At 41.4% G+C, this 17,835-nt stretch overlaps 1 long non-coding RNA gene across 1 annotated transcript; it reads right to left on the reverse strand.

Annotated features, from left to right (window-relative positions):
* Positions 1–335: 335 nt before the first annotated feature.
* Positions 336–16,102, reverse strand: LOC138917753 (uncharacterized). Its single transcript, XR_011426197.1, has 4 exons — positions 15,965–16,102; positions 4,071–4,143; positions 3,239–3,405; positions 336–3,105 (listed from the first exon to the last, which is right to left on the reverse strand). It is a non-coding gene; the product is annotated as an uncharacterized lncRNA (long non-coding RNA).
* Positions 16,103–17,835: the final 1,733 nt, after the last annotated feature.

The raw sequence follows: 17,835 nt of genomic DNA on the forward strand, positions 1-17,835 counted from the left end.
AGAGACTTACACTGGTCTTGTTCATTGGATTGAGTCAACTCTCACAGATGCTACAGTTTCCACTTACATATCTCCTGTTTTCATACTTGACACATTTTCACAGTTCTCTAAGGTCAGGACCCAAGCATAGAAGAGAAGGACCTGCCGCAGCAGCCCTGGTCTCCTCTGTTGCACAGAGCCAAACTGAACTCAAGGCTTAAGAGCACTTCTCAGCCCTCAGCAACCTGAGGATTCGGAAAAGGGATTTTTAAAAAGTGATTAATAGATGCGAAACAAGTAGTATCTTTTGAATTAACAGGACCCATCTCTTACAGGACCATCAGTTTACCAGGATATACATTCAGCCTGACTGGAAGCCTCAGGCTGTTCTTTGGTCAACTATCCTTTATTGGCTCAACCTCTTCACATGCTCCCCCACCACACCTCACAACCCTGTGATTGCCACTATTCAAAATCCTTATCACCTTGTATCAACACTTTTCTGTCTCTGTATGTGCCACTAGACTAGAAGTGGATGAGAGGAAGCTGAGAAGAGGCCATGGGGCTGAAGCTAGACCTGGAACCAGAAGTCAGGTTAAGTACCAGCTACGCTCTTCACTAAATTTGATCCCTTAGGCTAGTGCTCTGCCCTACTGACTCTCTATAAAATAAACATCCTAGTCTGGCTCATAAGATCCCTACCAGGAAGGGGATAAAATGAGATTTCTCATATGAAAGTGTTTTATAAACTGTGAAGAATTATACAGATATATTATTAAGTGAGCAAAGAATTGTTGGCTGGCCTTAAAAAGGGCTGCAATATTTCATGGTTGGCTTGCACCATTTTGTATACTAAGTAGAAGAGATAATTTTCCAAATGACAGTCACCTGGCTTGAAACGTTCATGTAATTCCCCTAATTAAAAATTTTGCTGACTTCTTAGAGAAAGGACCAGATTCTTCCTATCTGCATATACGTATAACAGGGTCAAAAAATATAACTCACACAATTCAGATGTGCAAGGTAGACAAATCATTTAGTCTATGATTGGTGTCATCTTTCAAGTCTCTAACTTCTCAGTCCACTTTAGATAGAATCTGATTCAATAATTTAAATCGTCCCTTAAAACAGTGTTCAGTCTAAGAAAATGCCCAGAGTCCCAGGTTACCTCTGCCTGCCCCTGCGTCTCTCCAGCTTGGTATCCAGGTGTGCAGGGGGTCAGGTATGTGAGTCCTTGGGGACATTGGGAGCCCCCCCTAATCCTGAACTGGGGCTCTGTCTGCATTGGTTGGCCTGGGCTGGCCTCCGGAACAATGGCCCTTGTCTGCCTGGGTGCCGCTGGGCTCTGCTGGCCTTCACTGCTGAAGTTGGTATGACCCAGGCTCGTTCTTCTGGCTCAGATGGTGCTCCTGTGCTGACTCATCATAGTTTGGCTTCCACGGGCTGCAGGCCCACGAGCCACTGACCACATCCTCAGCTGAGGGTCACTGCACACTGCTGTATCAACCCCCTTAACAGTTCCACTGGCTCTCAATTCAGTGACTCCCTGACAGAGGAATTGGGGCAACTCAGGAAAGCTCCACTGCCAGCTTCTCTGTGCTGACCGCTCAGTATGCTTTCCTACAGCTGTGCTCCAGAGAAGCAAGAAACGGTTAGCTCCTTCTCTCTGGCATCAGCCTCATTTACCCAACACACCTGTTTCTCAAGCCTAACCCCGGAGAAGGAAACATGGGCAGCACAATTCTGGCCATCTCCCTTCTCCCTTCTTATCTCTACTCTGTACATGTTCTTACAAGACCAGCAAACGGAGGAGGGTTCTCTTAATTCTCCTACGTCCTATCCTCTCCCCCTCTCAGAGGGGCCAGGCTGGCAGGAACAGACGGGGCATCTTCCTCACTCCTGCGGGGACTCTGCTTCTTTGTTGATCATCCAGCCTTATTTGTTGATATTCTTAAGGGAAGATGAAGGGAACTGGAACATGCTTTCTCAATACCATATCATGGCTTGCAAGCCCATTACTGTCTTGCTGAATAATCTGATTTTGAATATCAAAATCTGAGTATGTCCGTGCTCTTCCCTCAGCATTTCTGTAATCAATGTTCCCCAGCCCTCCCAACCCCTATAGATGGTTGCCTGGGGGAGGCTGAGCTCGAGAGCTTGTATTCATAAAGGAAAAAGAGGAAAGCAAACTAATATATTTTAAAAGTCTTACTCCTGTGACAGGTGAAAACATTGTGGTGAGATAGAAAATTTTCTTGTTTTATTTTTAGATACCTGATTACTTAGGTTTCCTGCCTGGCACCATGGGCAGTGGAACCTACAATCCCTCTTTTAGAATCCTCTTCCACCCACCCCTTCCCTGCTGCGCCCCAACACCAGGTTGTGTTCAGGATTGCCGCCCCAAGCTCAACACTTTGCCTGTGTACTCAAGGGAGTACCAAAGAGAAAGGTGTAGAGTGTGCATAGTTAGATGCCTACTAGGGAGTGACTGTCTCAGACAGATAATCATGACTCAGCTAAGCCTGACTCCACTACCCGGCCTGAGGCAGATCAGGCTCTGGACTTCGACAACAGCACCGGCCAGCAGCTGGCAAAATTTTTGAAGAGATTCTTACGTGAATTCCTAAAGTGACTTGTTTCAGTTGTTGCCATACATGAATTTCCTCTATCTGGAAGAAAGCACACGGATCTTAGTAATATTTAATAGCCATAGTTTCTCCATTTTGTCTTTTTCTCAAAAGAGATGAAATAAACATCATTACACTCGATGAGTATTAGGAGGGTGTGAACAAGCTGTGCTTGAGATAAAAACAGAATTTTTCTCCTGTCTTTCTTACTAAGTTAGTTATTTAGTTTTCTGCCTCCATGTATGGAGTTATAGAACTTACCAAAATCTTGTAATTAGACCTTCTCAAAAACCTACACTTCTAGCTTCGCTGATGGCAGTGCTTCATCCTGCTCCCAGAAACATCATCTGTGTTCTCCGCGAGCATCCTCCAGCCCCGGACGCCCAGCCTGTGACTCGGTGGAACTCTGCTGTGGACCCTCTGAAGATCCCATAGGCTGATGGCTTCTTTTCTTCCTCCCAAGCAAAAACTAAGCCTAAGAGGGCGAATGAGGTCATTTCTGAAAAAGAATAGGCACCATCTGTTCTGGGAAAGCAAGTCTGGAGTTAGAGGTGATGGGCATGGAATAGGGACAGAATTATGACCAAATGACATTTGCATTTGTGTGCACAATAGGAATAGTTTTCAAATACCTCCTAGCATATTTGTCCTTCTTGGTAATTGTTTCTTTCCCCGCAACCCTTCAGTTTTGCCCTAGAGGAGGAGGGCAAATACCACCTGGGGCAGAAGGAAGTGTAGGGGCAGTTTCTGTCAGTCAAGAAGGGGAAACTGGAAGTCCTCGAGGTGAGGAGAAAAGTAGCTGCAAGAGATAGAAACAGAGCCTGTGAGAAGTCACATCAATTTCAACTGGGGGAGTAGGGAATAAATTAGGAAAGCCAATTAGCTACAGGTCAAGGCTTATTCTGGAACCCACTTCATTTCTTAACTCCTGTAAAATTTTTTTCAATAAGTTAAAAATACAAAACAGAAGAGAGGGGTGCTACTTATCAATTCCTTCCTAAACCCCAATAGGAGATTTTCGTGTGCAGGATATTGGCAATTCTTCTGAAGTGTGGCTTTGATTAAATTCTAACATCTTAAACAATGATAAGGATAAAATGGGCTGTTGAATCTGGTTAAGGCTCATTGTCAGCCTTCCACAGGAAATGGAAAGAAATGAAATAAAACCATACTGTTACATGAAAGGTAAAATTGAAAGGACTATAAGCAGTGAGGCAATGGAAGAAAACCTCTTGGCTACATAACTAAGACTTTCTTGAAAAAATTTAGTGTCATTAAATCAAAATCAAACCTGCTCTTCCTCCCAAAGGCCAAGTTTAAAAGGGTGAAAGAGGTCATTTCTGAAAATAAGCATACAAGCATCAAAAAAATTATAGCCAAAGAGTTAAAAATCATAAGGCAAAAATCACAGGGGCATTTACAACGCTAACATCAGAATGGAGGGAGTTAAAGGTGAAACATTACCATTCCTATTGAAAAACAGCAGAACAGAGGCTGATATTCTCGAACAATTATTCTATTTGCTGTGACAGAGACTCTGCAAACAAAAAAGGACAAAAATATGAGAGAGCCAAGGTGAAGGCATTGTTAAGGTCAAATATAGAAAGAACATGCAGACACACCCTGCTCATCCTGTCCCTTCCTGTCCTATAGTAGGATCCACACATGAGGCGATCACCATCTCTCAGCCGTGCATCACACAGTCAATGAACTGCCCGTGACTTCCTTGACCAATCCTCAACATTTAGGTTGAAGAGGAGTTTTTCCCTTCACCAACACCTTAAGGCCTATGGCAGCTTCCCACTGAATTGGAGATGTGGACAAGGTAATGGGTTCCCAAAGCCCTTTACCTCATAACTTGAATCTTTATTTCCTTTCTTTCTTCAGCTCCTCACACCAGCTCCTCTGGCACATCTCACCCTGGAGCTGCGTCCCCATCCTGGTCCCTGTTCCAGCCATCTGTCCCCTGTCCCACTCCACCAATTCACTAGGCTTTTCACTAATGTTTTTCAAAAAGCTATCACAATCTATATTTTCTCACGCTGACCTATTGGAAAAGAAATAACTCTTTTCTAAAATTCACTCTGCCTAAACATGCAAATTTTAGGAGTTTCTATTTATTTGCAGAATAATATAATTTTTATATCAAATGCAATCGAAAGGGTAAATGCAGTTTATGGAGGTAGTGAGGATATCTAGATCATTCTTTTATTAGATTAGAGGATCCTAGAAGATAGGAAGAGACAGTCTCTCTAATATGAGACATATCTCCCAGGATAGGTTATCAATGCTTTTAATAATGAAGATGAAATTTCCCACAACTATAGTTTCATTCTTCTCAAGATAAAAAATAGAGAGATCACTTCACATCTATTAAGATGTCTATTATCAAAAAGACAAGAGATAACAAACGCTGGTGAGAATGTGGAGAAAAGGGAACCCTTGTGCACTGTTAGTGGGAATGTAAATTGGTATAACCACTAGGGAAAGAGTATAGAAAGTCCTCAAGAAGTCAAAAATAGAACTACCATATGATCCAGCAACCCCACTTTTGACAATTTATCCAAGAGAATTCAAAGCAGGGTCTTGAAGAGAGATTTGCACTCCCATGTTCACAGCAGCACTATTCAAAGAGCCAAGAAATGGAAGCAACCCAAACATCCATCGATAAATGAATGGATTAACAAATTGCCAAATATACATAGAATGGGATATTATTCAGCCTTGAAAAGGAAGGAAATCTGATTACATGCTACAATATGGATGAAGCTTGAGGACCTAACAGTAAATGAAAGAAGCCAGTCACAAAAAGACTTCATGATTCCACCTATATGAGGTATCTACAGTAGTCAAATTTGCGGCCAGCCCTGTGGCGTGTGGTTAAGTTCAGCATGCTCCACTTTGGCAGCCTGGACTCACAGGGTCAGATGCCAGGCACAGACCTACACCATTCATTAGCCATGCTGTGGTGGTGACCCACATATAAAGTGAAGAAAGATTGGCACAGATGTTAGCTCAGGGCTAATCTTCCTCAAGCAAAAAGAAAAATGAGGAAGATTGGCAACAGATGTTAGCTCAGGGCGAATCTTCCTCAGCAAAAAAAGGAAAAAAAAAGAAAAAAGAAAGTAGTCAAATTCATAGAAACAGAAAGCAGGAAGGTGGTTGCCAAGGGCTGGAGGGAGGGGAAAAAGAAGAATCTTTGTTTAATTGGTGAAGAATTTCAGTTTTGCAAGATTAAGAAGTTCTGGAGAACAATGTGAATATACAGAACACTACTGAACTGTAGTTAAAAATGGTTAACACGGTAAATTGTGCATTATGTGTTTTTCACCACAATCAGAAAAAGTGCACTCAGCTTCATGTCTAAATATTACCTGCTGGGTTCTGACGTTCTGTGTACTCACACATGAAACCTGCTGATGCAGTCCATTCGGTAAGATATCTTGTTGAACCAATGTAAAATGAAAGGTCAAGCTGGTTTTTGCACTGAATTCACCAAAAGCTTTATGTAGACAAGACTCAGGCATGTGAAGGTGTTTGTACAGCTAATGCAGTATTTGAGGATAAACAGATTATTAGTAATTTTCCTCTGGTTAGGAACTCTGCCAAATAGTGTGATAAAAAGTACTGTGGGAGTGGAGAGAGTCCAGTTTCCCCTTTCCTGAGAAGCTGGGACTGGAACTTTCTTCCCGTGGTGTTTGGGAGTCTGAGCTGGGAGTAGAGATAAGGGCTGTGAGCTTTAATGAATGAAGTAAAATAAGGTAGATGGTTTGAGAGGCACTGTCCAGAAAAAGAGAAACCAAACAGAACATCCACATAGAGAGGAAGGGCAGACTGAGACAAGTGGATGGACACCAACGAAGACAGAGGAGATGACGAGGCGGGAAGTCTCTCTTGACCTCCCTTTCTAGGCCGAATGACCATATTTTATACTCTGCTTTCTAGGAGACAAACTCTTCTTCGTAGCACTTACATCAGTGACAATTATAATACCATAAATGTAACCTGAACCTGAACTCGATATTCAAATTACAGCCTTACCAGAAGGGCTAAGAGGGAGGCCACCTTGTTAACCGTATTACAGACTATGAAATTTAAATGCAGAGAAGTTGCCCAAGGTCAGTCATCAAGGTTGCTAACTATAAAACCTGCATGCTCTGCCCAACCCATGGCCCCCCAGTTTAGCCATAGGAAAGGAGCCCACCTGAGCCTTTGAGAATCATTTAAATTTCCATTTGGGAGACTGGAATCCTGAGAGGGGTTAAAGTAGGATATTAAGTAGGAATGGTTGATTTGTTATTTTGTCAGAGTTTCTTTTAACCATCTAACAACCGCCCTGGAAGAAAGGAGGAGAGAACCACCAAAAATTTCTCACATTTGTGGAGACAAGGAATAAGAACAAGCTCTGTTCAGAAGAATTTGGTTTTTGATTTGGTTTCATAATCTTCACAGCTTTCACAAAATTTGAACACTGCTGAAGATTCGTGGATTGGAGTGTTTTTATGCTGTTTTAAGTATTCTGAATAGAATGTAGGAAATTATACTTTAGAAAGTAGAGGGGGACTAATTTTTCAAACGCCATAGTAGTAAACAATGAAGCCATCCCATTTGACCTCAACAAGCCTCAGTATCTGTTTTCTTCCCTAAGAAGCCACCAGAAGAAGCACATATCCAGGTATAAGGAATTTAATTGAAAATAAAACAATAGTTTGCCTAAATATGAATCCCAGCTTTACTCTTCCTTGCTATGTGATCCTAGGAAGATTTCTTAAACTCTGTGCCTTTATTTTTCTCATCCATGAAATGGGTATAATAACACTATATACCTTGTGGGATAGTCGTGAGGATTATATGAGTGGATATAGGTAAATGCCTAAAACCAGTGCTTGGTATACAAGAAGTGTTATATAAATCTTAATCCTTGTTTCCTAATATTCACCAGTTCGGTTAAGACCAGTTTGGTTTGAATCCTAGGACTTAAAAACAGCGTGGCTTAACCTCCATAAAATGAAGTTTACTCATCTAAAAATGTCAAAAACTGTTGTGTCCCCTTCACAAAGCTTGGTAGGGATTAAATGAGATGATCCACATAAAGCATTTTTCCCAGTGCCTGGTACACTGTAACTGCTCAGTTTTTGTTTTAGCTTTCTTTTATTCAGTTAACAGCTTTTGAAGGCATTCTACTTAAGGCATTGGGCAAAAGAGTAAAAGACTCAGCCTTTCATTATCAGAGGTCTGATTCCCTTTTACTGGATTAAAATCCATTTATAATTATGATGTGGAAGAAGTGCCAAAGAGTGGACAGAAGAGAGAGAGCATGGGCAGATGGCCGAGGAGGGAAACTCAGGGAAAGTCTTCCTGGATGGGATGGCAGCAGACCCGAACTTTAAAGAATGGGCAGGACTCAGAGATGGGGATGGGTCCGGGGCTATAGGCTTATTTTACAGGTGAGGAAATTGAGTCTTAGGGAGCAGAAGTCCCTTGCTCCAAGGCCCTCACTTCGCAGGGGGTGGGGCCCATACCTGAATCTGGCAGTTTGGCTGCGAGCCCATGCTCTCCTCCTGTTTCACCCTGACTCCTCCAGGAGTCTTCACGTTTTCCTCTTTTGGAATAAGATTTGGGGAATAGATTTTAACACTAAGTAATTCAGATTAAACTAGAGAAAATTTCCTGGCCCAGTTAACACCCTCTTTCCCTTGGTTATAAGCCCTCTAGCCATTGTTTCATTATCTGATGGAGACATGGACCTCCATCACGCCCCAACCCTGGGATGCCCCCTGGGGTTGACTGAAGAAGCTCAGTGCATTTGGGGGACGAGAGACCTGCTGGCCTGCTGCGTTAATCTCGGCTCCGTCTCTTCATTCCGGATGTTTATGGGGCTGCTATTTATGGGGAGGGTTGAGCCTCTCAGGAGGGCAGCGAGGATGATAGGCTTTAAGGATGACAAGATGGCACTAAGTGTGAGTAACCTTGGGAGATTTATTTCCTCTTCTTGAGTTCTCCGCCCAGAGTGGGAATGGTGATATTTACTCTGTAGTCCTCGCATATGAACAAGATCCAGGTTTATTAGTGTTTATGTTTATCTCAGGGAGGCACTGAAACCTTTAGGGAAAACCAATCTGGCGCTCTCTGATGTTGGCTGACACTCACGATCCAATGGGGACCCATTGGTCACTGACGGCAGTGACACTTTTCAGAAATTAGCTCACCATAAACCAAGTTAACTACCCAGGGTAATGGCCTGTTTTCTCTTGCCTACTAGGAGTCAGATTAATGTATTTTCCGTTGATTCTAGTTTGTTTTCAAGTGGTTCCCTTCTCATAGTCTCTTTCAAGTTGCGTGTCATAGAAAACCTCCAATAACACCAGATGCCATTAAATTTGCCTGAAGGTAAGAATTCCTCAGAAATAGTTAGACTATTCCAGAGCTACAACTTACAGAGAAAATGAAAAATCAAGGTGGAGAAAGCTAAAGAGATTGAAGTGCCACTCTGGGGAGGAATGGAGAGCCAGAATGACGAGTCTCTTCTCCCTCCCCAACCTCTAACAGTATCAGTAGCTGTCAGTGACGGGACAATTACTTGATGCCAGGCACTGCGGCCATGTGCTTTACATACCCCAGTTAATCCACATGACAACCCTGGAAGATATATTATTGCTTAGAGTTTACAATTAAAGAAACTAAAGCTGAGAGAAGTTAAGAAACTTGTCCAAAGTCACAGAGCTACTAAGTGACTACAGAGCTGACACTTGAAAACAGCTGATTCCAAATCTCCCGCTGTCTGTCTCCCACCTGCCCCGGGCCTGTGACTGGCCCATTGGAGATCCCAGCCTATTCTGGAAGCAGCACAGGAAGGGGATAAAAGGGACTGAGATAACCAAGTAGGCATCTCCTAGGCATAAACTCTTGTAATATTTACGCTATAACTAGGACACACAAAGCTGAAACCGATGACTCAACTCTTACAGGAATGAGAACAGGCTTTAGCATGAGACAGACCCAGGGTCAATTCCAGTCATAAATTATGTGGCTTCTCTGAGCTTTTCTGAGTTCTCTCCTGTAAAATGGAGCTACCACCAGGTTCAGAAAGTTTTCATGAAATCATAAGTTATTTAACCTACATTAAATTATCTAAAACATAATCAATGCTTAACAAATGCTAATTCTCCTAACCCCTTCTCATAGCCCCAGGATTCCTCTCTTGTATCTCCCAGTTTTAGAGAAGATGAGCACACAACCCACAGAGTAAGCTCAGTCCAATCAAATATGTGACTTTGTCATGGCTCAGGTTTTTGTTTTGTAATTTTCTGCAATTTTATAACTCACTGAAAAAAATAAATGTTTTGAATAAAAATCTACCCTTAGCCAATCTATTTCTTTTATGGCGCTCCCTTTTCTATACAAACCTCACTTACATGTGGGAGACAAAATGTACTTGATAATATGCTTTCAGATATGATTTCCTTCCTTCCAACTTCCCTATGGGCACAGCTCCCAGAAAAAGTCTTGATACCTCATAAAAATCACTGACTTTATTAAGAGTTTAGTTCAGGCTAGTCTTTCTCTATCCCAAAAGGTCTGGCTGCTATTGGTTTTTCCCCCAAAAAAATATTCTAAAGGAGACTGACAATGGAAAAACAAAACTCCATAGGCAGGCTGTAAATCTTATCACTGTTTAAGGCATTATGTACGTGATTTGCCACACTTGATAAACAAAGATGCAGCTTTAAGAAAAAAATACACGTGACAAAGAAATGGTAATTATATAATGTGCTGCAGGTGTTAGCTGATGCTGTGGTGGTAATCGTCTTGCAGTATAAGTGTATCCAATCAACATGTTGTACTTACACAATGTTACATGTCATTTATATTTCAAAGCTTGGGGAAAAAAGAAATAATACATGGGACTCAATTACAATCAAACGCTTTGAATTACATTATCTAAAACATCAAAATCCATTTGCTAATTTGCATGGAATTATGATTTACTTAATTTTTCTTTCATATTTTCATGTTACTTTGAAATCTGATATTTTTTTAACCCCCTGCTCACCAAGTCCCTCACATTCAAGCTTCTAGCACATGCTCCCATCCTTCTCACAATATGATTTAATGGTATCCCATTGATGTCTGGAGAGGATTCTAGTCCTTGGAGGGCAGATGTTACATAATTCATTTTGGCTCCTGGCTCAGGGTCTTGCACATAATGGATGCACGATAAGTGTTTAAAATCAATTGAACCACATCTTACGCATCCCTTGTATATCAAATGTAGCCTAAAATATTACAGGTATCTAAGCCATATATTCTCGGTTATTTTATTGAGTTGATGGATTGTTAACTTCTTTAAGGCAAACATGACACTTTACGTAGGAGAACACATTGTGCAATGAAACATTCCCTGCACATGCAATTAAGTGGGGATTAAATTGAACATTCCATGAACAATTGCTGGGCTGTAGAAAGCAGCTTGGGGTCCTACTTTACCACCCTTATGGGAAATGGGTAACAGACGTTAATTCTTACAGAGAGATCAAGGAAGGGTTTGCTGAAAGTCTGAGTGTCATTTTCCTCACTTTAATAAGGACAATTTTCATGATACGTAAGGTTCCTCCTAATTGTAAAAGGCTCTAATTATATGAATATTGCACTACATGAGACTAAACAATGTAGGACTTCTCCAGTAGTGTAAAAGACACCTAGATTTAAAGTGGGAAATATTAGATCAGTTGAAACCAAGACGGAAGAAGTCAAAAAAATCTTCCCTCAAGCAAACACTTTGAGATAAGCTTCGCTAACTGCAGCTGTGCATACTAGGCATAGCCAACTGTTGTTTCAAACTAACCAGGTCTTTCTGTCCCTCCTTAGTATATGAGTGAGCTGTCTTTCCCAGGAATTCAAGGTCCAAACATCAAGATTCAGCCTCACAAGGCCAAACACAAGCTGAAGATGGAAACTAACCAGAAAAGTCCAGACAGTCAAGGGAAAAGAAATTCAGTCTTCAAGGCCACAAGCAGACTTGTGGGAAGGGGCCAGCCAGCAAGGCCACACGCTCCCCCTCCCCTACCTAAAACTCCGTATAAAAACTCCTATCTTTTTCCCTTGGGGGAGGGGGATCTGAGTTTTAACCCCCATCTCCTCATCTGGATGCCTTTCGATAGTAAAGGCCCCTTTCCTTGCCACAAGCCTGGCGTTTCAGGTTTTTGACCTTTTGGCCCCTATTGTGTGGCAGGCAAATGAGCCTGCGTCTGCATTTGGTAACACAGTGATTCCCAAGTGGGGGCAATTTTGCCCCCAGAAGACAGGTGGCAACATCTAGAGACATTTTTGGTTATTACAACTTGGAGCAGAGGGCAGTTTACAACTGGCATCTAGTGGGTGGAAGCCAGGGATGCTGCCAAACATCCGACAATGCACAAGATAGTCCACCACCATGAAGAATTCTCCACCCTAAAATATCAAGAGTGCTAAGAAACCCTCTTTGACATCAAACTCTGCCCCTTACTACTTATGTGACCTTGACCAAGTGACTTTCCTTAGCTGTGACATGGGGCATGGAATTCCTTCCCTATCTAGCTTATAAGTGTTGTGAAGACCCAACATGTTAATAAAAAAGTATCTGTATAAGGCCTGGCCCAGTGGTGCAGTGGTTAAGTGCAGATGTTAGCTCAGGGCCAGTCTTCCTCAGCAAAAAGAGGAGGATTGGCAGCAGATGTTAGCTCAGGGCTAATCTTCCTCAAAAAAAAAAAAAAATTATCTGTATAGGTACTTGCAGTTTATTGAATACATGTTAGTATTAAAGCATATTTAAGACAGCATAAAAGTTTGTGAGTTGTAGGTAGCCTTGACCAGTCAGTGTACCTCAAAATGAGCAGCCCCAAGAGGCCAGGCCAAGGACATAGCTTCAAACACAGCCATCTTGCAAGAAGGCCAGTTTTCGCCAGAATCTCAGGTCCACCTCAGAGTAGCCCTTAACCCCCAAGACTGTCCTAGAAGGAATGCAGTCCCTCAGAGAACATCTAGGAGATGACTTGAAGAGTCACTAGGAAAGGATGTCTGATTCCCTCCACTGTTCCCCTCCATCAGACACCAAGGCAGTGGCCAACTAGCCAACCCCACAGCAGACTTCCAACTAGAGCCAAGTAGTAAAGCCAAATTTCATTCCATTCCAATGACAGTTCCTTAAATACAGAAACATCATTTGTAAACTGAAAATAATTTGTCAAAGACATTTTACCAAAACATCTTGACCTCAAACCCTAGCATATGAGTGCTTAGAATTTACGGATTAGTGATAAGTCCAGACCCAGCCCAAACTCCTGTGGAAAACAGGGGTGAAGTAGTTCAGAAAAACAGTATCAAAACATACAGTCAGTTCTTTTTGCAGGTGGTGAGAACTTTAGTAGAAAAGCAGCCCTAAGTATTTCTTTCCTTCTTAAGCAATCCTTGGAGAAAGAGAGAAATTCATTTTTTAGAACCATCTTCAAAATCAAACTTACTTGATGGAAAAAAAAGTTCAGATACACCTGAAAGTTCAAACCATATGTTTAATTTATTGCAAATCATTGAAATTTAGGACCTTTAGTGGCATGCCCCAAAGGCCAATAAACTGAACATGAAATTCTAAGATTTTCCTTTGCGGTTTGGCATTCGCATTAGTTCACATTCACCCTGCATTGACAATCTCCTATAATTTAACAAATACACAGAGTAAATCTCTATAGTTAGACTGTAAAGCGGATGTTAAAATGAGGAGAATTAGATGTGTGTAGATTCAGAACTTAACATGGTAATGAACAAAAGAAAGTAACAAACCAGATGTGTGTCACTTTAAGTCAGTCATCTTTGGTGGGAAGCCGAGAGTTAAGTGTTCCTAATGGGTGTGCTCATGAATTTTAAGGCATGAGGATGGTATTACTTTTTAAATCATAAGAAACGAAATGTTAGTGATGGTACTATGTTACTATTGGCCCTAGTTTTTTTTCCTTTCAGAAAACATTATTAAAAGATCTAAAAAATATTGATTCTTCCTACATTCTGTGTCTGAAAACACACTAAATCCTAACTTTATTGAAATGTGCTTATTTCTTTCTCCCTAAGCACTCCCTGGGTTAGGAGCTTTAAGAAAAGATCAACTGTTGACAGTTTCTTTTCAAGCCCCCGAGTACAGAGCACTTTGTGGAGAGTTCTCAAAAGCACTTCAGATCCCGTGAGGTTTCTGCCCGCCATCTTTTTTATTCGAATGTTTGCATTTTTCAGCTTTATTGGGGAGATAGGAGAGAAAATGGGAAATACAATAATACAAGAGATTAATAAATGTTCAATATACCATCACAAGAGATTTTATAAAGCAGAGTGTGATCCCTTGTTCTGTGCGTGGGGTAAACTAAATGCTATTAGAATACAAAGTCACAGGAATTACCGTGGATCAGAAAGACCTGGGAAGGCTTCACAGAGAGGGATAAAATCATGTTTTCAAAGATGAATAGGACAGTGATTGGCAGAATAAAAAGGGGAAGTATTTCATGGTGCCAATCAAAACGCAAAGGTGAGAAAATCCAGTGCACAGAGGGTTAAGCAATTTGACTGGACCAGAGGGTGCAGGTGAGCCTCTGGAGGGAAGACTGAAAACGAACGTGTTGTGAAGGACCTGGAAGGTAAGCTTCAATTTGGACTTCTCCCCGCTAAAAGAAAGAAAGAAGTGGGGGAGAAAGAAATCCCTCTTGATGACCTGATCCTGACAGGCCAAAACAATATTTTTAATAAGATTTAGTAGTAAAACATACAGTGCATCAGAAAAGGGAAAGCCAAGAGTTAGATGGGCCAAGGCCAAACACTGGAAGAATTGCTGGATAGGATACCTCCAAAGTTCCATTTCTTTTTTCTTTCCTTTTCTTTCTTTTTTTTTTTTTTGTGAGGAAGATTGGCCCTGAGCTAACCTCTGTTGCCAATCTTCCTCTTTTTTGTGTGGGATGCCTCCACAGCATGGCTTGACGAGCGGTGCTTGGTCTGTGCTGGGGATCCAAACCTGTGAACCCTGGGCCACCAGAGCAGAGCATGTGAACATAACCACTATGCCACTGGGCCGGCCCCCAAAGTTCCATTTCTTTGGCTATCCAAAGCTATGTAGAGGGTTTACTAAGAATAACATATTACCAATTTTGACTCGCCTGCTAAAAGATAGTTCATATAAACAGTTCATATAAACATAGCTGCCAACTATTTAAGTATGTTTTTTGCATACCAATCAATCTAGTTAAAAATGAATTAAACTTTGGTGAATTCTACCACTCCACAGTTAAAATGTTGCTCAATGATAACCAAGAACCATAGACTATCACATAGCCTTGATAAGATCTTGTAGTCTTATGTGGCTAAATGACAGGAATATTGTTGAAATGATGAAATTCAACAGTTCTACTGGATCCCACACATCTGGAACATTGTGCTAAATTCTAGAGACCATGTTTTAGGACATTGATTGATGTGCCAGAATGGTCCAGAGTGGGCAACCAGGTTGGTAACAAATCTGCATATAAAGCTAACCAAACACCAGTTGAAAGAATAATCCAGATTCCTTACCAATGTGGTTGCTCCAGTCTAAACTATTATATATATTTTATACATATTATATATTTGTTTTTCCCCCAGTACAAGAGAAATGACAATCATGACAACTTTCACCAAGAGTTGGAGAACCATCCTGAAGAAAAGGCATTAGTCTATACTACTCTGGATGTCAGAGCATAAGCAGTGGTAGGAAATACAGGGGAATAACTTTGCGTGAATATACGAAAGTTCAGACAATTAAGATAACCGTTTGACAATAGAGTAGACCTCCTCAGGTCATAGTGAGCTTTCCATCACTAGAAGTATCCAATCAGAAGCCAAAGCACTATCTGTCAAGAGTCTATAAGGGCAATTTTTATATTTAAATCTAGGATTTAATACAACTCTTACATCCACATCCCAGGATTCTCTCCTCTCCTGAGACTTTTTTTTTAAAAAAAACAAGGAACTGAAGCCTACTCAAACTAGCTTAAACAAGAGGGAAATTTTACCTGAAGGACCTAGGGCTGTCTCATAGAGCCCAAAGGGCAAGAAGAGTGGTTGGGCCACAGGAGGGACTAGAAACAGGGACAGAAGGTGATCAGGAACCAAGAAGCAATCTTTCTCCTTCTCAGTCTCTCTCTCTCCACTTCTCTGTCTATAATTACAATCATGTGTTGCTTAATAACAGGATACATTCTAAGAAATGTGTCATTAGGCAATTTCCTCACTGTGCAAACATCATAGAATGTACTTATATGAACCTAGATGGTATGGCCCACTACACAACTGGACTATATGGCACTAACCTTATGGAACCGCCGTCATACATTCAGTCCATAAGTGACGGAAACATCGCTATGCAGGGGATGATTGTATACGAAAACATTCCGATAGCAGCAATACTTCCCACATAGATGGAGGTCTCCTTTTAATCTTCAGAACAGCTAGAAAGGTTGGCAGAGCAAATTATTATCTTCACTTCATAGATCATAAAACTGATTCGAAAATTAAATAAAGTCTACTATTCTTACATTAATGGCCTCACTGGGCCTCCATCCAGGATTTCCTGAGTCCTGTCAATGGCTCCTGCCACACAACATGTTGCCTCCTGTGATCAACTTTATTTTTTAATAAGTTGGTAGGCTCTGGTAAGAATTACCTCACAGCTTGATGAGTAACAATCTACTGCTTCTTACACATCTTTTCACAACATGCTGCTTTCAGTAACTGCATTAAATTGAACTTGGCCTTGAGAATAGTTTCAAAGAATATTATACACAGGGACATTTATAACTGCCATCCCTTCTGCCTGGGACACACTTCTCCTTGAACACATGTCCCTTCACCATCTCCCCCACTGGAATATAAACTCCACGAGGGAAGTTCCTGGAATAGCACCCGGTGCAATGCAGATGCCCATAGATATTTGGTGGATGAATAAATAAACCCATCTCTCTGTTACAGAGTCTGTGGCCCCCCAGGAACCCTGGATCTCCTTACAATAAAAGAAAGAACTTTCCTGCAGTCACTTTGCTTGGTTTTGCTTTGGAGAAAATTTAACCAGCACGCAAAGTTGAATGCAACCTTGAAGAAGAGAAGTAGGTAGGATACATTTCCAAGAACAATTAGGAAATCCCCTTACCTGCCTGACCCAGAAGAAAGATGAAAGAGAGGAAGGAAAGAACACATCCACATTAAGAACAGTGGACAAAGGCCTATTGATACTTTGGCTGAGATACTGAAAGGGGACAAAGTAGTGATGAGTGAAGCTATCCAAAGAAGAAAGAATTGAGAGTGTAGGGTACTAGTATCAGGAGCAAAAGGAGGATTGCAGAGGGACAGTTGGGGACAGATCATCACCAATCTAATTACCTCGGGAATCTGAGTTAGAACACTTTTTGCAAGTGAAGAAAACACAACCCAAGGAAACTGGAAAGTCCAGCATACTGGTTTCAGGTACAGCTTTGAGCAGGGTTTAACTGATGTGACCAGGACCCAATTTCTCTCCTTCCATCTCTCTGCCTTCTTCAGCGTTGGTTCTGTCCTCAGATAGGCTTTCACCCTGGGACTAGAAGAGACTGCAGCATTTCTAGCCTACATACTTCCAATTTCAAATCTGGCAGGAGAGTGAGTCTGCTTCAATGATGGCACAAACCAATGTGCCAGGATTGAATCTCATTACTTCCAATTGGCCTGACCTGGGTCAGATGCCCATCTCTTATCCAACCACTTGGGTTAGGGGGATAGGATGCCTAGGGCTTATGCTTCATCCCTAAAATCAAGTATGGACCCAACTTCCCTTGAAACACATAGACTAAGAGTGGGAGGAAAGATGGTTTCCCCAATGGACTATCAGGGTATAATTTTCATAAGAAGAAGTAGATGCTAGAGGCCAAAACAACCAATATATACTCCATTCTCCAACTAAGTTTAAGTGTGGCTTCTATCCTATTTGGCCTAGAGTGAGCTTTGATTCTAAATAAGTGAACTTTGATTTCAGAAGCCCTCAAGACATCAGAGGCTGTGTAGATTTGGGAAACAAACATGAATTAAAGCCTGGTTCTGGCTTTTATTCACCTTGTGGTCTAAAGCAAGTTACTTAACTTCACTGATCCTCAATTTCTTATTTATAATATAGTAATAATAATCCCTTCCTCATAGAATTAGGAAGACTTAG

Source organism: Equus caballus, chromosome 15, assembly GCF_041296265.1.
Source record: "Equus caballus isolate H_3958 breed thoroughbred chromosome 15, TB-T2T, whole genome shotgun sequence".
Classification (NCBI taxonomy): Eukaryota; Metazoa; Chordata; class Mammalia; order Perissodactyla; family Equidae; genus Equus; species Equus caballus.